Source organism: Buteo buteo, chromosome 9, assembly GCF_964188355.1.
Source record: "Buteo buteo chromosome 9, bButBut1.hap1.1, whole genome shotgun sequence".
NCBI lineage: Eukaryota > Metazoa > Chordata > Aves > Accipitriformes > Accipitridae > Buteo > Buteo buteo.
The window spans coordinates 11,805,359-11,827,486 of record NC_134179.1 but is presented as its reverse complement, the minus strand read 5'-3'; positions in this window follow the sequence as shown (position 1 = coordinate 11,827,486).

The following is a 22,128-nucleotide window of genomic DNA, read 5'->3' as shown; positions in this document are numbered from 1 at the left end:
AAATAGAATCTGTTGTATCCAAAAATTTACTGGCTTTTTTTTTCTGGTCTTTCTTACACATATCATTTTAATTGGCTGTTTAAATTTCTGCAGGACTCAACAGGGCACAACCACAGCTATTCTGCTCAGCTGCTATGGAAGGTTCTTAGCTACGGTCATTTTGCCTCATATGACATTCTTCCTGCTCCTGATATCAGCCCTCGCATTAGTCCTCTGCTTGATATCTTTCCAACATCCTTTAAAACAAAGAGTCAAGACTCCATGCAACAGAAAAACAGATGAACCTGTTAACTGTAGCCCAATTCCCCTTTATACTCTTTGAACTAGAGAGGCCTGACAGTTCACTGAAGAGGTACAGCAGGTCAGGTTTGAAGTCCATTAATACAGCTGTGAGGGCTTGCTTGCACAACACCTTTCCACACTGTCTCTCACTCTAGTTAGAACTACAGTGAAACTTCCTTTGCTTTGATGAACACTGAAATTCATCAAATTCAGCTCTCAGAATACATTTAAGACAGAAGAAAAACTATCTATACTAATCTGCACCATTCTTTCTTGACTAATGCATGGGACACATTAGGCAAAATTCCTCACTTCTATGCTAGCTATATTACCTTCCCACAGACACCTTGGGAAAGTCCTTTAGTTTCTCTGAGTGCCAGTTTATCCACCTATAATATAGGCCTTCTAGACCAACTGTGCTGCAGAATGTGACTCTCTCTTCCAGAGGCCCAGCCATTTCAATATTGTGTTCACAGACTCTTAAATTTAACAGAGTATAAAGGTCCAAGAAAAAAAGCATTTAAAGGATGGTCATTCCATTCTCACGGTGTTCCTCAGCTGTACCTGGCAACATCAAATGCAAAACATTGGCCTATATGGAGAAGATATACTGCTTGCATAAAGATCTTAAAGAACAGCAAGCAAACTACAGAAAAGAAGGTATGGGGAAGGAGGTGTTCTTTACCTGTGAGGAGACATTTAGCTGCTGACAAATCCCTAGTAATAGTAAGCTGTAGTTTTACTCTTCATCCTAATAGCCAGGGTAGAGGAATTTATACATATAGGTTTTCACAATGTTTTGTCTCAGAAATATTTATCATTATGAGAGGCAATAGATGACATTCCATAATGCTACCTTTTACTGTAGTTAACACTGCAGGGAAGAAATCTGTCTGTATCCTCAAGTTCCATTATAATAAAAAAAGCAATAAAAGAAAACTAACAAGTGCATATAAAGTAAATAACTATTTCTGATAAATATGTATTTGTCATCGTAGTTGCCAAGTGATGTAATCACTTGCTCTATCACAAATGAGGACCACCACAAACCAGTAATAGCAACAGTTTACTTTTACATAGCACAACACATTTTAATCTGAAAGCTCTCTGCAGAATATGGGCAAGATGGTGAGGGACCACAGGCAAAATCTGTCCTACATCTACAGCAACCTACAAAAGATAGTTGGGAACCCAGTGCCAAAAATTGCCAAGGTTTGAGATTTCAGTCTGTCTGGGTAACCTGTTCTAGCGTTTGACTAGCCCGCCTGTGACAAATTCTTCCTAATACCTAATCAGGATTTCCCCTGTTGCAGCTCACATCCGTTGCCTCTTCCCCTTTCACTTTGCACCTCTGAGAAAAGTCTAGCTCTCTCTTCTCAGAAAGACACATACTTTCCCACTACGTACACAAAGACAGCAATAAAGTCTCACTTTAGCCTCATATCTAATTTTTCAAGAACATGCCAAAACACCATGTGAGACAAATTACTCTGTACTACAAAGTTTATCTCTCTCTGAAGGAGAAAGTGTTGTGTCAATCCAACTGGGATTTTAACTTTTCCTAGAGACGCTTCTGATAGAATTACTCATTGATAATTGATGAATTTAAATTACTTCTGATAATTATCAAAATTACAAGTGCAAAGTACTGCTTATTGGCAAATACAATATCCTGGAATCTGCCTGCCTTCCTCATGTAATATCCCCTATGCTGGCTCCCCAGTGGGATTTTTCACAATAAAATAAGCTGGTTTGTGCCCAAAAAGCATATAATAATAAAGCTTTCCCTTTATATAGCTTATATCGTGCAACACATCTTGTTTATTTGTGTAAATTTATATTGTGCACTTCTGGATGTATTCAACCTCGGGTCAGAATTATTAGAGAACTGCCACAATTACATGAACACAAAATCTTTATTTAGCAATAATATGTAACAGAACTTCTGGCAGATAACATGCCTTCCTGGCAAGGATGGATGCCATACAAACAAAAAAGGGTGGGAGAAGTGAAGACTCTAAACATTCACCTGGTGAAAAGCTGAAGAACCTGCAAAACCTTCAAAGAATCTGAATAACTTGCAGGATTAGGATGAACATGTAAAAGATGAGAACTCCTGTATGTTAACTCAAGTGTAAAGCTTGGAAGTGTTACAAAACCAGCAAATGTTTATGTGTATATTTTTAAATGGAAAACAGAGTAGAAAAATGACACAGAAACTGACCTTGACAAGTTCCACAGGGATAGCACTTACACAAAGAGGATCAGTTATTCTAATTGTACTGGGTGCCACAGGGCTGTCCCAACAAGAGAGAGACATCTTCTATTTTTTACTTCTCAAACGCAAGGATTTGTTGTGGAGAATGCAAAAAATGAAGACTTTTAAAATTTAAACCATTTAAATATGGTTCCTACACAACCTGAAGTTATTGCTCTCACATTTGGTTCTCTAATCCCTTACATCCCTTGTTTTCATTTGCTGGTTTCAAAGACTAACCAGTCAGGTAATGCTGTTTATCTAGTTTCCACAAGTAAAAAGCACCATGCAAGAAATAAGAATTAGGCTCCTGCTATTTAATCATTTTTTCTACCAGCTTTGTGCTTTTAACAAAGGATTGATATTGACTTTCCCTTTGGTCTTTGAAGCTCCAGGTCACTTAACCAAATATCCAAATGTGTGCACTGGTGTCAGTAACAACATCTGGGAAGATCCATAGCAAAAAATAATAGAAGTATATCTTGTTGAGGCTTTTCTTTCCCTGTGCAAGTCAATTTCTGCATATTTCACTTGATAAAACATCTTCTTTATTTCTGAATAGATACTTCTTTACCAAAGTTGACGCTATACTGTTCATTGCCAAGGAAAGACAAAACCTTCAGCCCTTTACCTGATACTTTCAGTCAAAATATATGACCAGCCTATACAGTGCAGCTGAACACCTCGACCTCAAACCATTGTTAAAACATACTTGCATATTTCATTACATTTAAGGCATGTCTATAAATGGGGCTCCCAACAGTTCAAATTCTCTTAACTCATATGTTTTAATGAAACTAACAGTGAGGATCAAAGGTTTCTCTCATACTCTATTTCGTTACTAAATGCATAAGGTCTGGCTAAGCTAAATGTCAGATTCTGACTTGCTTGATTTAGCCTTGCTATTTAGTAGTAATTATGGACAGAAGTCTCATTTAGGTGTATTGATCTAGTCTTTAACATGAGGAATAAATTCAGCAGCTGAGCTATGGAACACACTGGATGAATTCTCAATTCATGAATCTCTACAAAGAACAAAGAAGCAGAAACACATTTGCCGTACTACTGATTCTTACACACGTATGTCTGTAGTTAAACATGCTAAAAAAGCTTTTCCTCGGGGAGAAGCCACATCACGAACAACAAAAAACCTGTGGCCCACCAATAGGCCATGAATGTGGAAGGTTCCAGTTCTGCCTTCATGGAAGACAGTATCCCAATTCGGGAAAGCATTTAATCATATGTTTCGGTCCATCAGAATTCATGAGAGTCCTTAAGTATGTGCTTATTTTAAAAAGATGCTTAAGTGCCATTGATTTCAAGTACATGTTTAAGTGCTGTCCTCAATATAAATGATTTCTGAAACCAGGGTTGATGGGAGTTTTATCACTGATTTTAATAAGAGCAGAACAGGAACTAAAGAATTTTAAGAATCCCAAATGCCTATGCAAATTGAATGTCTACATGACAATAAGGAAAGTATAATCAGATAATGTTGCGTATTTATATTTCAGCTACCTAAATAAAGAAATTCTGAAATTAATGAAAAATCCCGAGATCCTCATGCTAACAAAAGACATTTATCACTGAAGGGGTAAGAATTTCTCTATCTCTATATCACCCTAAATTTTTACCTTTACACATATTTCTTATCTTAGAGGTTCGTGGGGTTTTTTAAGAGTAACAATACAATTTTCTGGTTAAATATACTTATTTTTAAAATTATAAAAAAATCCATAATATAATTCTATGAGAGTTACCATAACAGACTGTAACAGCTGCTATGGTCTATTGTGTAAATAAGTAATTACTGAATTTACAGACTATCATGTAAATATGTAATTATGGACTTTTTAAAATGTGCATTATTTCCTCGATAGTCTACCGTTTAAATATGTAATTATGGACTTTAAAACATGTATTATTTACTCAGACTGCAACAGCTCCTTGGGACAGAGCTGTTCTGGCCTATTGGGTAAACATGTAATTACGGAAATTTAAAAAATATGTATTATTTATTTGCTAGTGCTGCTGTCAATACATCATGACAGCCATTTTTAAATGGATACCATATAGTCAATATTCTGTCAAGTTTTCATAGGTCACTTAAAGTACCTCTCTGCATGGTTGCGGTGCCATGTAGTGAAGCCTTTGCCTTGCTAGGTATCTTACTACAGGGTCATCAAATGAAAATCAAGCAGAGGACTCCACAAATAATTCCATTAATTGGCCTTTTTCACAAGGATTCATAACTGCAGTCAAAAGAAAACCCTTCTGTCATTCCTTTGACAATTTTAATAAAGTAGAGAATGTTTCACTGTGGTTAAGGGTTGGTATCCGATAGAATATTCCTTGGAGATTTTTCAGTAAAGGAGTGAACTTCATATAATGCAATCAGTGAGTGGTTTATTTCCTAATGGCCTCTCAGCTCTGAAACCAAGGATCATGTCTACATTAGCAGATAAGGCAGAGAAATGAGAGATGATCTGTAAAGCAAAATGGTGCTAAGGACCCAATGTCCATACTACATACTTTTTAGATGGTTTACTACAGGCTAGTTCTGGTCTGGTCCCATGGAAGAAATACTCCCAAGCAGCTGGAGCATACTACATGTGCTCCTAGGTAATACCTTCTGGTGTAGTTTAATCCAAGAGGAATCCAGGTGGGTTTTTTTTCTGGGAGACCACTCCATAATGAGAATCAAAGTGCTGGAAGCAGGCCTGATCTCCTCCAAACATCATTCTTGATCTGAACTAAAACACTAAGGTAGAAAGACCCACAGAATACACTCAGTCATGCCACTTGCATTCTGAGTTCTGTACAACTTAAGCAGGAGACAGGTTGGAGCAGACAGTTCTGTAATTTATGAAGTGTGGCATTTTTGCAATGTACAAAACTATGAATTCCAGAAATGCTTCCGATGACAAGAGAATATTCTTCAAAGTGGTGGAAAAAAAATTATTAAGGGCGTTTCACTTATCCAAGATGGAACTTCAAAGACGTTATTATTCTGAAAAAAGGGTAATTACCATTACCATTAAATATTTATGTTTTAAAACTACCCATAGGCCCCAATCAGAGACAAATGCTAGGTGCTCCGCAAACATTTATGAATATCCCAACCTCAAAGACTTCACAATTTAAGAAATATTATCAAATATATTATACTTTATAGAGTCCTTTTTAGAAGCCAAATGAATGTATTCTTAGGCCAAAATGTATGCACTGAGTCTATGATCTGCTGTGTCTGCATCTATATATCAATAATTCTAACATTTAGGCATGATTTTCCTAATAGACCATAGCAAAAAGCAGAACCAGAATAACTTATTCTTGTAAATATATAGGACAGTTATATAGTATGGAACTGTGTTACACTTCAAACAATCCTATCCTTACATTGAAAATAGGAGTGGTATTGTCATTTATCTAAAATTATCTCCTCAACCAGAAAAGGAGAGAGAAAAAAGATAAAACTCATAAAAGAAAAATATTTTACAGATAAGGTATATTGCCATATTAAGATAGATATATATTATTAATTTTTACTACTGCTACTTTCTCTGTAGTCTACAAGCCTCATGTAATAACAAAGCCCTAAGAATTGAACCTAAATAGAAAACACTACATTAGGATGTTTAAACAAGAGTTCTGATAAAAACAAAATAATTTCCATGCTAATGAGAGATGGTAGGGCATTGGCTGGAGTGAAACTGAGTCCAGCTCAACCCTTCAGGATGGGTCTGGACTAACTGGAGGGAGTCTGGAACTTGACCTCTGAGGAGTAGGGGAAGAAACTGGGATTGCTTAGTCCCGAGAAGAGACGACTGGCACAGTGGTCACAGGGACACAGTTATGTCCTTCAGATATGTGAAAAGACAGAGAAGAGTGAATAGACTCCTCTTTATGTCCAATTTAGATAGGACAAGTGGTAATGGAATTCAATATGGCAAGGGAGATTTAGGTCAATGGGGTGCCCAGGAAGAGTGCAAAATCTTTGTTGCAGAAGGTTTTTAAGAATGGAGTGAACAAACTTTTGCCAACAACAGCACAGCTATCCTGCCTTTAGGAAAGGAAGATGGCCTCCTGAGATCCTTTCCTGTCTTGTTTCTACAGGGCTTTATGCTCCAAAACCAACCACAAGCCCACAACTGTAGACTCAGTTTTATGCCTAAAAAGCCAATGAAACCCACTGAAGTTTTAAGCAGCAAAGAACTCAAAAATATGCTGAATAATATGCATCTTTGATACAGTCTAAATAAGGATAACATGCATATTTCAAGATCATTTCATTTTAGTTCCCCTGAACAAGAATGTACAAAAACACTATCTGTGCAAAGATAACCTTAAAGAAAACTTCACACTGATGAGTCATTAGCTGTGCATAAATAATGCTTTTATTATACGCAACATTAGTATGGCCAACAATTTGTCAGGGCTCTGACTGCACGAACAAGCTCTGCGACCTCTTCTGCCCCCTGCGCAGGGGTCTGGCTGCCCATACTCAAGTCCAGCTCTGACAAGGGACCAGATTGCACCCGATTGTTCTAAACTGTGAGAAATAGAGGTGTGAGAAGGCACTTTCTTACCTCCCTGTATGTATCAGTAACATTTATGTTATTTCCAACTTCAAAAAGGTCACATCGTTTATTTTTGAAAGGCAGAGAAAACTGTTTCATCCAAACCTATGGTTCGTTTAGCAAGAGAAAAAACCTGACAAGAAAATGTATAGGAGACAGGAACTACAGCCTACACAAGCGACAAATCTAGGCCCTGTTAAAACGAGTAACGATACTCCACATCTAGAACCCAGGAACTTTGAAATCTCCAGCCATGATGAGGATTTTCAGCTCTCTGTGATAAGTTTCAGTGATGATTATGGATTTTCTGTAATAATAACCCTGCCTTTCTAAAAGCAGTTGGAAATTTTTGTTCTCTGGGCCACGGTACTTCACCACCTGTGTAAAGCAGTTAAGTTTTAGGAACTTCCAGGAAGAGTTGTATGCTACTGGCTGCAAGCTTGGAACCGAACGATGGGATTTCCTTCCAGAACGCAAGAATCTGCTGTACTCCTTGCTCTTTTGAGCTGTTTATTCTGGAGCTCAGCCTGCATTTGCAAGGTCATGACGGATACTACTCGTCACACTATGTTGCTTATGCGTGAAATCCTCATTTTGTGCAAAGCTCACTATATATTCATGTCATAGTATCTTAATGTCCAGGGATAGTTTGAGCATGCCAAAGTAAGGGTGGCTGCCACACATGCTCTGCGTTACTGTGGCAAAATAAGGCAAAGCAGAAGGTTGTCGGTTTGAGACTGGAAATCTTATGGGAAGGTTAATATAGCTGCACTTCTGGAACTAGGTGGCTGGTAAAATAAGATCTTGCCTTCTGTGTCTGCAATTAGTTATGTGTGAAGTCGACATGCCAAAATTGGAAGCAGTGTCCATTTTGTAACAGTAATTATTATTGTGAAGCCATTTTCAAGGTGGGATTACGGGCACTAAACCGCTGGGACTGACTGTGCTGCCCATGCGTTAAATCCTTATTTTGTGCAGACTTAATGAAAAAGATAGTTTCTTGTAATATGTTCTGTTTTGTCAGTTGCTGCTACACAGCAGTATAGGGATGCTTTCTTTGTGCTTAATACATGCAGTGATAATTTTTCCACATGCTCTTTCTGTAAATGTTCTACCACAAAACATTTTGTTAAACTGGAATTAAGGTTGTAAATATGCATTAATAAGTTAAAGTAAAATCTGTACTAATTGACTGCCCACACAACCTCACTGACATCGATGGAGAAAAGCTACTGAAGAACATTACAAGCTGGATTCTTATCCCAGAAATGCTTCTCTATCTCCACATACAGGGGTATGACAGAGAACCAAATCCTGTGCTGAAGTTTACAGGAAACACATGCTGTAGTATCAGAAATGCGCAATTCAATTCACACTTTACAAACATGAAGGACAGGATTGCAAAAGCACTCCTCAGTGGCCTAAATCTGCTCTCATTGGAGTAAATGGCATTTTTACCACTGACATTAATGACACTAAAACTAAGCCAGTAATCAGCACTTTTGGAAGTCCTATCCTTTGTGATTTGAATTAAACAAAATAATTTAGGTTTCTTTTGTTCCCTCAGCTAACCTCTTTGTAAAGTCTTATCAGCCTTTCACCTACAGTTACATCACAGGATGAACCACACATCACAGTGATCCCAAATTTACTTTATGTTCCAGCCACACAAAATACATCCTACTGGCAAAATCTCTGCTAATTCCTTGAAGACTCAAAGTCAGTATTATTCTTCCTCTCAGCCTTGACAGAGCTGTGCATTCTTGTGGCTGAAATTAAAATATTTGGTTTATTTCAGTTTCATAAGATCATATTTTATTGTTAACACGTTTAGGAGAGAGAACAGTATCAGAGAGTAAGCAAATCAGACCATAATTAACAGAAAAATAAATAACAGTAATTAATAAAGATACCTTCCAACTAGTCTCTGAATGATAATACAGAAATTCACAACGGTGTTGTGAAGCTTGGTTTAGTCCTACCTGTAATTTACATTGAGGTCTTAGCATAAAAGCTGCTTAGAATTGAAAAATATTATTATTAGCATAAAAATGAGGTATGTTATATTTATTTTGTGTATTAATTTAGCAGAATATATTATTACACAACTTTATACTGAAAGCACAAGGTCACACGGGATATGACTTGTCACACTGTGTTGCCTGTGCATGAAATCCTCATTTTGTGCAGACCTCTGAAATATATATTCATGTCAGAATATCTTACTGTCCAGCAACAGCCTGAGAGTTTTATTCTATTACATACTGGGGAAACAGATTCAGCATCATTTGAGAGGTCTCTTCTTCTCTCAAGACCGAAATGAACACTTATTAATCAAAAAACTACAAACACTCACCAAAAGGGAACGGGCCCCATTAATGTTCTCTTCAGTCTGAGGCAAAATTATGTCCATTCCGCCAGCATTTTTTTTATAATTTCTGTGTGACTATCCCAGTCAAACAGTCAAAATATGGCATTGATTTTATAAAGTTAGTTACCAGAAAACAGAACCTAACTTTACTAAATACAGTATATAAAAGAAATTGTTTCTAGGGAGGGAATTTCACTGGCACTGCCAGTGTTGCATTAACTGCACAGATCTCAAGACAACCCTGGAGATAACATGACCTTCTCCAAACTTGCAATCAGCCCGGTAAGCATACATTAAAAGTTCAAGCTTTGCTTACACTGAACATACCAATGTTTGTAGTTTGATAAGCCCAAGTTTCTACCTAACTCTGTTAACTGCCTGCCCATCAACTCCTCATTGTTTTGCCCAGTTTTAAATGTTTTTCTCCTCTGAACACATCCGTACTTGAAGAAGTGCAAACAACAAAATTCTTTGACTATTAAGTCTCAGGGAAGCCTTTTTTTTACCAGACATAAAATGGCGATTATCATATAAGCAGTTTCAAGCGGGACAGCTTGCTCAACAAAATCCTGAAATCTAAGGAAACGTCAGTTTGCATTAAGAAAATAAATACTACCTTGTTCTTCAATAACACAGCAGAAAACAGTAGCAGTTTAGAGATCAGAGCAGATAACCAGTGTAGCCTCCAGACCAGAACAGCAGGCTTGACATGATATTCAAGTAAACAGCCAGAACAGAAGAGCAATTAACAGTTAACAGGCCACTTAAATTAAGAGCTTTCCTTGAGAAAACAGCCTCAGACCTTCAGAGACTCTAGGAACTGACAGTTCAAGCAGGAAGTAAAGTGGCAAAAAATCGAAGTGTATGGGGAATTTCCTCAACAGGCCTTTTATCCTCAGAATGTACAAACCTAGAAATGCCTGGCCTAAATGTAGATGTAGGGGAATGTAGCTGCAGAGAGAAGGGAATAAAGAGAGGAAAGGAAATGAGATTTTGAGCAATGACCTTCTGAGCAATGAAAACATAATTTTTTGTCGCTGATGTCTTCAGAGCCAAAATTTTGCATGGTTAACACTTAGCGCTAACCTGTGCTTTTTAACTTTGTCATGCAACTTGCTGCCACAACACCTGGTAATGCAAGACAGCCACAGATGGTTTGTAGGCAGACATGGATCTCATGCAACAGCTATCGCTCGCAGGCCACTCTTGACACTCCCTTAGTGCTCTGTGTGCTCCCACAGACCCAGCAAAGAGACAATCACACTGGAAAATCAAACCCAGTCCTTGTACAAGCACACCCAGCAGTGGCACTGATACGCAACTCCACATTTCTGTTTTCCTTGTTGTTTCAGTGCACCACCACCATGTTGATATGAACATGGGCTCCTCAACATCACAACAATAAACAATTGTAAAACCCGCTGCCTTGGGAAGGGACATGGGTGAGCACAAAAAGTGGATGGCTCAAACTCCCAGAGTCCCAACCCCTTTTTTGTTTACAGTGGCTCATAACTCTACAATACCAAGCATTTTTCTTTCATTGATGAGTTTGTCCTTCACAAACTTTTAAAGTCAAGCAGTTCAAAGAGAAAGAAAGATGTATCTTTTCTATATCTCTCAATCGCACATACCTCAATGCACTCTGAATTTGGGACATGTGGGAACACAGCCCCAGAAACAGACGTAGGTTCAGCACTGTGTCAGAAAAAGCATGGAACCAGCCCACTGACTTCCCCAGCTCCTATGTCCTACTACGACCGTAGTAATTTTGCTGGTCTTTCTGCTCCCAGCCTCTACCCTGACAAAATAGCCTGCAAAACCCTGTAAGCAATACACGCATGTTGCGACCTCCCCAACACTCTGATACGGGGATAAGTGCAGTGCAGTAGGACACACAGACCGCGTGTTCGTACCACAAAACCAGGGGGAGGCCACTGCCTGTTAGCCAGATGCAGGAGGGCAGAGGTGCCAAATTATTTCTACAGCTTTCTAGCACTGAGATGTGTCTGGGGCCAGGGGACTTTTTGATGGACGCATGGGAGCAACACTTGCAGTCTGCTTGAAAGGGTCATTTCCACATTTCACAGCAGTGGCCTATGGGGGGCCCAGTGTCAGATCAGCAGTCGGGGGGCTGCTTGTTGGCAGGGGGAGGGACCCAGGCACTTTCTAGCTGCTTCATGGGGGGGGGGGGGGGGGAGTTCTGAGGAAACCAAGAGCAGCTAAAGCCCTTACTTGGTTGAGGGAGGTTGAGGGCAAGAGAGTTTGGGGCAAAAAGAGTTTAGGAGTGAGAGTGTTTCGGTGCAAGGAAGATTGGGGGTGATGCTGTTTGGAAGCAAGAGCATTTGGGAGTGAGGGAGACTGGAACAAAAGCATTAGGGGCAAGCATGTTTGGGAGCAAGGGCTTTTGGAGGCAATGACCCTTGAAGGTGAGGGTGTTTGAGGCTGAGGGCCCTTGGGAGCAAAAGCATTCAGGGGTAAGAGCATTTGCAATGAAAAAGCATTTGGGAGAGAGGGCATCTGGGGTCAAGGATATTTGGCGGCTAGAGTGTTTCGGTGTGAAAGTGTTTTAGGGAGAGGGTCTCAGTGCTGTTGTCAGCTCCCGATTGCCTCCTCTGGTCCCCACACTCGCTCTGCGATGCGGCTTTCGGACACCGGGAGCAGGGGCCGCATCGAGCCCCCCCTCTTCCCCCCCGACGCCCATTTCGGGGCATCTCGCTCCCCAGGAGCAGAGCCTCGCGAAGGGGTAGGGGCAGCGGCAGAGACCCCCATCGCCGGGCCGAGCAGAGCCGCTCCCCCCACCCCCGCCGAGCCGGGCAGCTGCTTGCGCCCGGCAAGGGCACCGCGGCAGCGGGCGGGCGGGGGGCGCGGCGGGGCCGGCCGCGGGGGCGGAGCCGCCAGTCAGCGCCGGGCGCCGTGACCCCGGGGCGGGGAGGCGGCACCGCGGCCGCGGGGACGAGGACGGGGACGGGGACAGGCTGCCCCTGCCCGGCGCAGCGAGGGGGGCGCGGCGAGGCCGGGGGCAGCGGGGCGGCGTGCACACCCCGTGTTCCCCCCCCCTCCCCCGCACACCCAGACACACACAGATACAGATACACACACACGCACGGCAAGGCACGGCACCGGGCGGGGGGAGCCGGCTCGGCCCCCGCCCCACCGCCCGCCCGGGGAGGGCTAGGGCGCGGGTCCGGCCGCCGCAAGCTCCGCACTTACCCGGGCCGCGGCGAGGTGTCGGCGGGCGGGCTCCGGCAAGCCGCTACTGCGGGGGGCCGGGGGGGGCCGGTTGGGTTTGGGGGGGGTTCCGTAATCCAACAGTCTTTGGGCTGCCAAATGTAAACACTCCGCCATGATTTCTTTGTTTAGATAATTGAACCTGCCTCCCTCTCCGTCGCCGACTCTCGCTCGCTTTTATTTATTTATTTCCCCCCTCCCGTCATCATCATCATCATCATTATGGCTTGTGTGGGGTGATTTTTTTTTTTTTAAGGGTTGTTATTTAGTAGCTGCGTTTAGCAACCGCTGTTTTTACAAATACGTATGTATATATATATTTATGTATAAATATATACGGGGGGGGGGGCGGGGGGCGCACGACGGTGATGGGAGACATTAAGGAGAAGACGTTGTTCCCGCTGGTTTGGGGCATGCGTTTTTCCCCCCTTGCTGCCGCCAAGGCTCCCGCGGCCGGCGGGGCCGGGGCAGCGGCTGGCCGGCGGCAGGGAGGGCGGCGTGGCGGGCCTCGCCGCAGCACCGCGCTCGCCCGGCGCTCTCCGGGAAAAGGCAGGCTTTTCCAAACGCATCACCCGCTCCAGCGGGAAGGTAGCAGCGAGCTGTGGGGGAGAGAGATGGAAACTTCCAGATTTAAGTTTCTTCACTGCATTTCCTGAAAATCCAAGCTCGACATGAAAGCAAGCGTGTTATTAGTATCTATTATTATTAGTATGATGTGGGAATTCCCCATCAGGAAACACTTACAATTTTGTTGTAGGAAATTTACAGGAAGTGTTAGCATGACTAAAGAATGTTGCATTCCTACCTTGAAAGCAACCTTCTCCATTTGGAAGTATTAGAATATTTCCCATGTCAGTACAACCTGAAAAACACTTTGATGCACTTCATCAATGCCCATAAATCTCCTTTCATAGACCTGATCCCAGGAAATCACAACTTCCCAGGACTCTTGTGGAAGTGCCCTGGGAGGATGCAGGAGGCCGAGATGAGGTGCTGAGCACATCAGCCACCCGGGAGGGACCTGGTGCCCTACATCTCCCACAGGGCATTTGAGGAGTTTTAGGCACCACATCACTCAGGAATTGTGTCGAAGACTCTGGAAATTCCCCCTGACTTCTATTTTGTTACTGTTTATATTAAGGAAGAGCACTGCCTCCCTCTCTCCTAACTACTTGCTTAACCATCATTCCTTTCTAGGAGGTCTTCCAATGTTATGAAATGTACAGCATTTCAAGAGTTACCTTTGCTGTTGATGTGTAGAAAGAGCAATACCACAAAGACAAGTTTAAAAATCATTATATAGAAAAATAAGGTGATTTACTTACACTGTTACACAGTGAAGATAAAATGCTTAGTGACAGCATGCCAACCATCAAACAGGTTCCCACTACATTTTCCCCTGAGACTGTTAGTACGATAATGATTGCCATTCCTATAGCCAACCGCCTCTGCTTTGAAATAAACCAATGACTCGTGCATTATTGTACCTTAATGATTGTGTCTGCCTTCGGCAGAGGTCCTTATTCTGCAAAGGGATCACCAGTTTGGACCCCCAAACCTCCACTAAGTCCCACTGATCCCTTGTTAGTTCTTGGGATAAGGATCTCTATGTACAGTGAGCACAGAAAAAAATAATGAAAAAGGAGTATACATATATATTACACTGGCACAGACTCGTTCAGTCAATAAGAATACAGAGTTGCGTTACAAGTTACCATTTCAGAACTGCACAGTTATTTGTAAACTATTTTACAATAAAAAACTGGGAAGTTGATTGGGTCATGGCCATTAATCATAGGAGACAGACTGCCATGCAGGCCTTGGAGTTGCTCTGAATAGCTTGGCAACTCTCAGGCCACCCCTTACAGTTTGACATCACTCCCATATTTCATATACCAAACCAAACACCATCACTTAGTTTTTCACAGTGACCCCAGCCCTGCTGTCCTACTTTTTTCTTTTTCTTTTAAACAGAAGTTTGAGAGTATTTCCTAGTTTCTGCTGTTTCCTCTTCCCTCTTAAAGGTTATGCTATTTGCTTATGATACTATTTTTATTTCTTTGCCAGGATTTCATTGCAATCTCCCCTTTGTGGAATTTATACTTGTGGCCATTTAAATTCATTTCAGGCTAGAACTTGGCATAAAAGTTCACAGCTTCTCAGCCAGATTTCAATTACTATATTTAATCTATACTCAGCTCTTAGTTTTTGTTTTTGTTTTTGTTTTGTTTTTTTTTTTTAAATGAGAGTGAAGATAGAAATAATTTTGTTGTGGTTCCAAATGGTGGCATCATGCTGTACTGACTTCAGATCTTGTCTTCATTCCACTAGCTTTTCAAAGGGACATGCCAGAGCATTTGAGACATGACTCTAGAAAGTGTGTTGCTTTATAATCCTTTAAAAATAAATTATTTCAGCATAAAACTTTGTGAAAATTAGGCATTGTGGATGCACGAGGGTATTTTTATTGCATTCTTAGATACAGCTCACTGAACAGTGAAACCAATTTTCATGTGATCTTAAAGAGGGCAAAAGTCTTTGTTATGCTTTGAAAAATAAGTTTTGCACAAATTTGTTTATTTTGTATTATTAATTTTTGTGAATATTTAGGCAGTGCTGTGTTGGCCTCCGCAGCTACAAAGAAGAGAGAATGACAAGCAGATTTTTATTAAACTAGATTACATTGGGTAGCTTAAATTTCCTTTCTCTATTCATCAATTTAAAAAACAAATGCAGTACTTCATCTAACGTGAATTCCATTGTGTAAGTCCAGCTGAGTAATTGGTTGAGAAATGTTTTCACCAAGGTAAACTTCTGTTTGCTTCAGGATTTTTATTATTCAACTTTTTTACTACAGTGCCCAGCACAGTAGAACATGGCAGAGCTACTGGTAATATTAAATAAATGTAACTAAGATAGTATTTTTTATCACAGCATATGCATATGTGATAAAGTGGATCCTATGATAAATCCTATAGTCTTTCAATAACTGCTGCTTAGAGACAGTGTGTCAGCAGTCAGACTGGCCATCATTTTCCAAACTTTTGCTTCTCAGACAGTAATTCACGGCTGTGGAAAGTTGTGGAAAATCATACCAGACCAGCATGATAGTATTTTCTTTCACTTTACAGAGCTGTTAATGATTTATTTTATAATTAGCTATTGTATCACACTACCATATAATGAGCACAAGCGTAGAGGACCCCGTAGTACTGTTGAAAAATGGAATAAATGGCAGTCCCTGTCTCAAGAGCAAGGAGTCCAAAATGCAGCAGATTTGTGACTGAGTAAATATTGACTGCACCTCTTAGCTGTGTAGTCAGCAGTATGCTTATTGCATGCTTTAGAAAAGGTTGGTAGATCTTAAGGAGGGGACTACTGACTGGCCTGAATGGGGACTTAAGTAGAGGGATGGCTTGTGACATAAGGATCATAGCAGAAAGTGTGTAAAGACCTGTAATAACATCATACTTGAGTATCTTTATGTATGTAGTATCTCATGGGCACTGTAAAAGGCTATTTTGCAGACAAAGTTTGAAAGAATATTGCAGGTTTTTAAAACTGCAGAAAGAAGCTCAAATAAAGGGAATATGTGTATTTTCCTCCATTCTTCTCATTTGAGGGTTAAGTATTTATGCTAAAGTAACTAGTTCCTTTGCAAAGCTGTTTTCTATATTAGTTTGCCTTCTCTGAGATTGCATTTGAAACGTGTGTGTAGAAAAGCACAGTGATGTGTAGACTGGGTGTATTTTAATCAATGTAATATGACAATGTATTCCCTAGTTGTAAAATGGTTGCAATGTGAGAGCTATGTAATAAGCTACACTGTTGTACAAGGGAGTAGGAAAAAAGATCCTAAAAAACAGCAGTAAAAGTCTGGTGCCTAAAGAGATAACATCCTGATCCTAAAATATGGTTCAGATTAAATCTGTCAGTCTAAGAGCATGCATCTACTGGACCAAAAAGAAAAGACCCAGGTGCTGAGTTTCTTTTTTTGTGAGCAAATCTTTCCACTGTAAATGTGGGTTGAAGCAATTATGGAAGAAAATATGAAAAATAAAGTTTTCTTCGAGTGCTTTGCACCGAGTTAACAAATTGCTATTGCACAATAGTAACACTGCATTAATTATGTCACTATTTTTCTTTCGTGATAGATTATTGTTAGTAATTCATCACTGTAACATATTAATAGTGGTATTAGTTTTTAAACAGAACAATCATATTAGTAGCATACTTGTCATATTAGTGAAAATTAACAAAATGATGAAAAATTGCTACCAAGGCTTTGGGGCTCTAACACTGCAAGAAAATCACTTTTTCCCAATCCAGCAGTTTTTCAATGAGCATATATTTTCTTGTAAAGATAAAGAGACTGTTTTACAGTGTTCTCTGTCCAAAACCCAGGAGCCATTTCGAAATATTTATGCCATCCTTTTAATGCCAAATGTGTGTATTCTTTTATGATCTAATACTGTATATTCTGCCTTTTAAAAGCCTGAGTGCTGTCATTCACAATCCCTGGCATGAAGCTGGTTAAGGCCATTAACTCCCTTTTGTTGGGGATTGGGAGTCTCTACTGTCCTGCATACTTCTAGAGTACAATACAACTGCCCTTCTAAACGATTAAGCTACATCTCCTACAGAGGCACTCATCTGTGAACTTGTTTCACATGCTTCCAACCAGTCACTTGTATGATGATTTTGTTTGGGTTTTTTTGTTTGTTTGGAGAGCAGATAGCTTCAGGCCTCTGTGAGCATGCTCCTCCCCACTTCTTCATCCTGTCCTTTTCTATTTCCGGCATCTTTTTCTCTGGCATGGTATCTCTCACTAATATAGAAAGATGACGTATGGATTTCCCTAAGGTCTCTAACAGTAACAACCTGAATTGGGTAACAGGGTTATAGAGTGGGATTTCCTGCTCCTTCCCTCATGAACATCTGGTGCCTCAGAATCAAGAAAAGATAAAACATTGCCCAAACCCTAAGAATCCTCTTTGGAACTGGAGTCACTGTTTTTGCCTGCTGCTTTGTGAAACCAGGAGGCAAATCTCCAACCTCTCACCTGTTTAAAAGCCAGCGAAACTCAGCATTTTCCCCATTTATGCAACTACTTTGGGTTGGCTGTTTTATAATTTACAAAGCAGCTTCTTTGGCTTAAATCTTCTAATTTAATGGAAGACATGAATAGCTTTAATTTGATTAACAACAGAATGTCACACTGGAAAAATAAGTATTTATTGCCAAGCAATAGGCCACAATGAAATCAAGGGTCAAATTGGACATACCTTTTATTCAATAATCAGTTAAACCCAGTCAGTCAAATGCAACTGAAATGGTAAACTTACTGAGTTTTCAGAATGACCAAAAAATAGCCTTTATATTCAAGGCTTGCCTCTGTGCAACATTGCTTCCTTTGCATATGTGATTCACCAATGAAAGTATTTGGGGGGTTTAGAAGCACAATCAGAAGCAGAATTCCCAATATCTGTCTAACAATCCTCAGTCTGTTAGTGACTTTACCTAAAACGTCTCTAGACAAAATCACTACTACCATAAGCTGGATCCAACCTAGGGGAGTCAGACAGCTGAACGAGACTGCACCAACCACAAATGTGACCCACACATACAATAGGGTTAATAACAATGACCTTATTGCAAAGATTAATTAATGCTTATAAAAAGCTTTCATTTTATAAATTGCTATTGTATTAGCCAGGCCACAGCATTTCTGTGAGCAAAAGTATGTGCAACTGTGACACCTAGGCTGTGCTTTGCTGAAAAAGTTCCTCAGGAAACATCCATACTGACATCGGGACCAGCTTTATAATGACCCCGAAGTCTATATCAACTGACTGTCTGCCCTGAAAGCCTCTCAGCTTCTCCCTTGGCAACAAGTCTGTCTAGGATTGGAAGTGCTGCTTGAGCTCCAGATCTCAGCTGGGGCTGGCCCCTCTCCCCACCTTTCCTATTCATGTGTGTAGAACTCACCTAGGCATGGCACAACTCACACACGGGGCTGCAATGTCAGCCAGTGCCAGTCCCAGGACCCCCTGCTCTGGAGTTCCCTTCTTTGGTACTCAGCTTCTTCTCTGTATTTTTCTTAATAGCAAACAAGCCATGGGGAGAAGCAAGTGGCTTAGATGACCTCCCCCTGGTATGTAAGCAACAACAGAGAAGTAAACTTGGTATTTTACTGTCCCTTTTCTGAAATTCAATTCTTCAAATAATTCTAAGCTCTTAAGGTGTTATGCAAAAGACGGCTGCAAGCAGCTGTAGCACTTCAAAATTAAAATCTCCCCAGCAATGTTTATAAAGTTGTGCATGCATTGTGGCACTGATTTTAATACAAAACATTAGATTGACATCCGATCTACACATAACATGCATTTGACTGACATGGGCATTTATTATACATCGATGTGACATATGCCAAGCATAACAACAGCTCTGACTGACAACACAGTGAAAAAGGACTTGTGTTATCCGTGTTTGATTCAGAACATTTCCATCCTTCCCTATTTAGTGGTAATAATTGTGCTACTCATATGAGAAGATATTTTTGGAGTAATACAGCACTGCAAATTGGCCCAAGTGGCACTTAAGTCCACAGCAGAAAGAGCAAGAGGTCTTTTTAGTCTCTAAGCATTTAGAAAAGATAACATAACTAGGGCTCCAGTGAATTGGAGTTGTCAAAATTCACACCTAAGAGAAAGGGGGTGTTGGGCCTGTTGCCAGGAAACAGCATCTGGTATCACATTTCTAAAAGGATGCATGCATATGAATGCAAGTGGGAGCTGCAGCATGATAAATCTATCACAGAAATTGCACCTCCTCATGTCTGCGTTGTGGCACCCACCCATACGAACTTCCTTGCCCTGATTCCTTAGCAATACTTTACTCAACAGCCAGAGACGTCTAGGCAGGCATTTGCAGGACCAGTTACAGGCTCATCTTCACAGTGTGGCCAGTGCTACAGACTATGTCCAAGGCCAGAAAGCAAGCTTGACTACTCTTCATAATATTAACTGCTTGCACAGTATTTAACTTGCTCCCTGGCTCAGTTCTGAGGCCACACTTAGACATGGTTTGAGACACAGCACCTGGAAGGAGCCACTCCCACAAGGTTGTGTGGACAGGACTGCACTAAGCTTGCCTCCCACCACTCTTCACAGTCCTCCAGCACTGTCCCAGCAGCCTTTTAACCTCTAGTATTTTATATGCCCTGATGCCATACTCCATGGTATGGCAATAAACTCTCACAGTGTTTCAGTTACTGTGAACAAAGACACACACAAGAATAATTCTGTTGTATGGACATGGGAACACCACACAAAGCTCAGAGGAGACCCAGGGTCAAGTCCTATGCACTGTGGTCATGGCCAGCTAATCCGCCTTGCCCTTAGGGGCAGAAGATATATCTCTCCCTGCTTTATTCAGAGGGGATAGATATAGACCTAGAAGACGGAAGAGAATAGAAGGGAGTAATACTGGAAGTATTACCCATGATCCAGGGCATTGAAATAGATTGGTAGTGGAGATGAGAAATATTCATTCTTAACTTTTCAAAGACTGCGGAGTTTCTTTGTAGGACAGAAATCTCCAGAACATATTCTGGTAGAGCCAGGCAAAATCTTTACTGGAAATTCCAGTCCCTGGGCAGGCTCTCTACACCTAGTCATGGTGTAAGCAGACGACGAAGGACTGTGGGAACATCTGGTGTCCTGACAGAGTTCCCAGGACTGTTCTATGATGTGATGCTGTAATTGTAATAATTAATATTGAATGGACAGTATATTACTGAGTTTTCCTAAGTATACAGACACACAAATAACTTGTTAGTTCGCCAAATTATAAATCACACTTATTCAAGAAGTAAAAAACTAAATAAATAACAGGATATTATTCTGGGCACCATGCTACCAATGACATCAGCACAGTTTTCACAGACTCTATATACATCCAGTGCAGGCCCAACTTCATAGCTCTTTTTTAGACAGAATTTCTGTTCACTTTCAGTGTGGGCTGTAAGGCAAAAAATGAAGACATGGGGGTTTTTTGTTTGTTTGTCTGTTTGTTTGTTTTTATTAATTCCCAGCAATATCTTTCTTTGTTCTAAAGTTTAAGTGATTTTCCCAACCAGATTATACTTCTTAGGTATGGAAATCTGTTAAAACTTAAACTACCTGACATCATTTAAATTGAGGTGGGGAAGGAGATTTAGGAACTGACAATGTAAAGGCCCTTTCCTAAAGAAAGAAAGAATTTCTTTTTTTAAACACAGTGTCTCCCTTGCTTCCCCACTTAAGAGAACAGCTGTTGTATGGTAAAAGCAGGTCATGAAAAGTTTTAATTGTCCAGTTAGGTGTTAGTCCAGGGTAAAAGAGAGGAAGAGCAGGTTGAGCGAGATATACAGTAAGTTAATGTTCCCACAAATTATTTCTTGCCTTGTATTTAAAAGGCCTTTTATTTTAGACGGCCTTTGGCACTATAACTGTTCCGTAGATAAGTAGCTAATTCATTTTACAGAATGTCACTCCTGTGTCTCTACATGACTGTTATATTAATTTTTAAGTAAGGCCTTGGCATACCATTTTGTTTTATTTATGGTCATATTACTAATTTTAATTACATTAACCCTGTATATTTGTAATCTTTTAAACTGTGTTTTGTAATAAAGCACCTGGGTACTCTTGGGCAGGAGGTTGTGTACAGGCACATTTTCTCAATAGAGAATTCATGATATATAATGATTATTTACATCACATTTTAAATTTATCAGAATACTAGGCTTTTTTATGGTCTTATTTATGCCAGTATTAACAGGAATAGTTCTTCCAAACTAAAGGATTTTTAAGTGGAGAATCATTGCTTTATGTTAGAATCTGTCAATAGTTGAATATAACAGTATTGCATTCCAAGCTGGAAGGCATTGCTTTCTATAGGGTCATCACTGCTAATATATAAATTTCATGATAGTAATTACCAGACCAGTGCTGGTCTCTTCTAGTTTTTTGCAAGTAAAAACAATCTCTACCTTATGAATAGCAATAGTGTTGCTGTTGAAAGTGACAGAAAACTATGCCATAACTTCACAATTTCTTGAATATGGTAAATTGAATACCATTCCTGTCACTTACATGACTGTTATCAAACAGATAAGCAAGCAAACAATAATTCAGGGCAACAAATCTAACTATAATGATGACTTAAATTTCTACAGAGAAAGGCAAAATAAATTATGTAAATATTTCTGAAAAGAGACATTTTAGCTGAAAGTAAAAAGACAGCAAATACATTTTTTATGATAAGATTTCAGTTCTGCACAGCAGTCTGCTAATCTCCTGGCCAAGAAAATCTAGTCTAGTATAATTCTAATGCATCCAAAGGGGCTATGGACTAATCAATTTTGG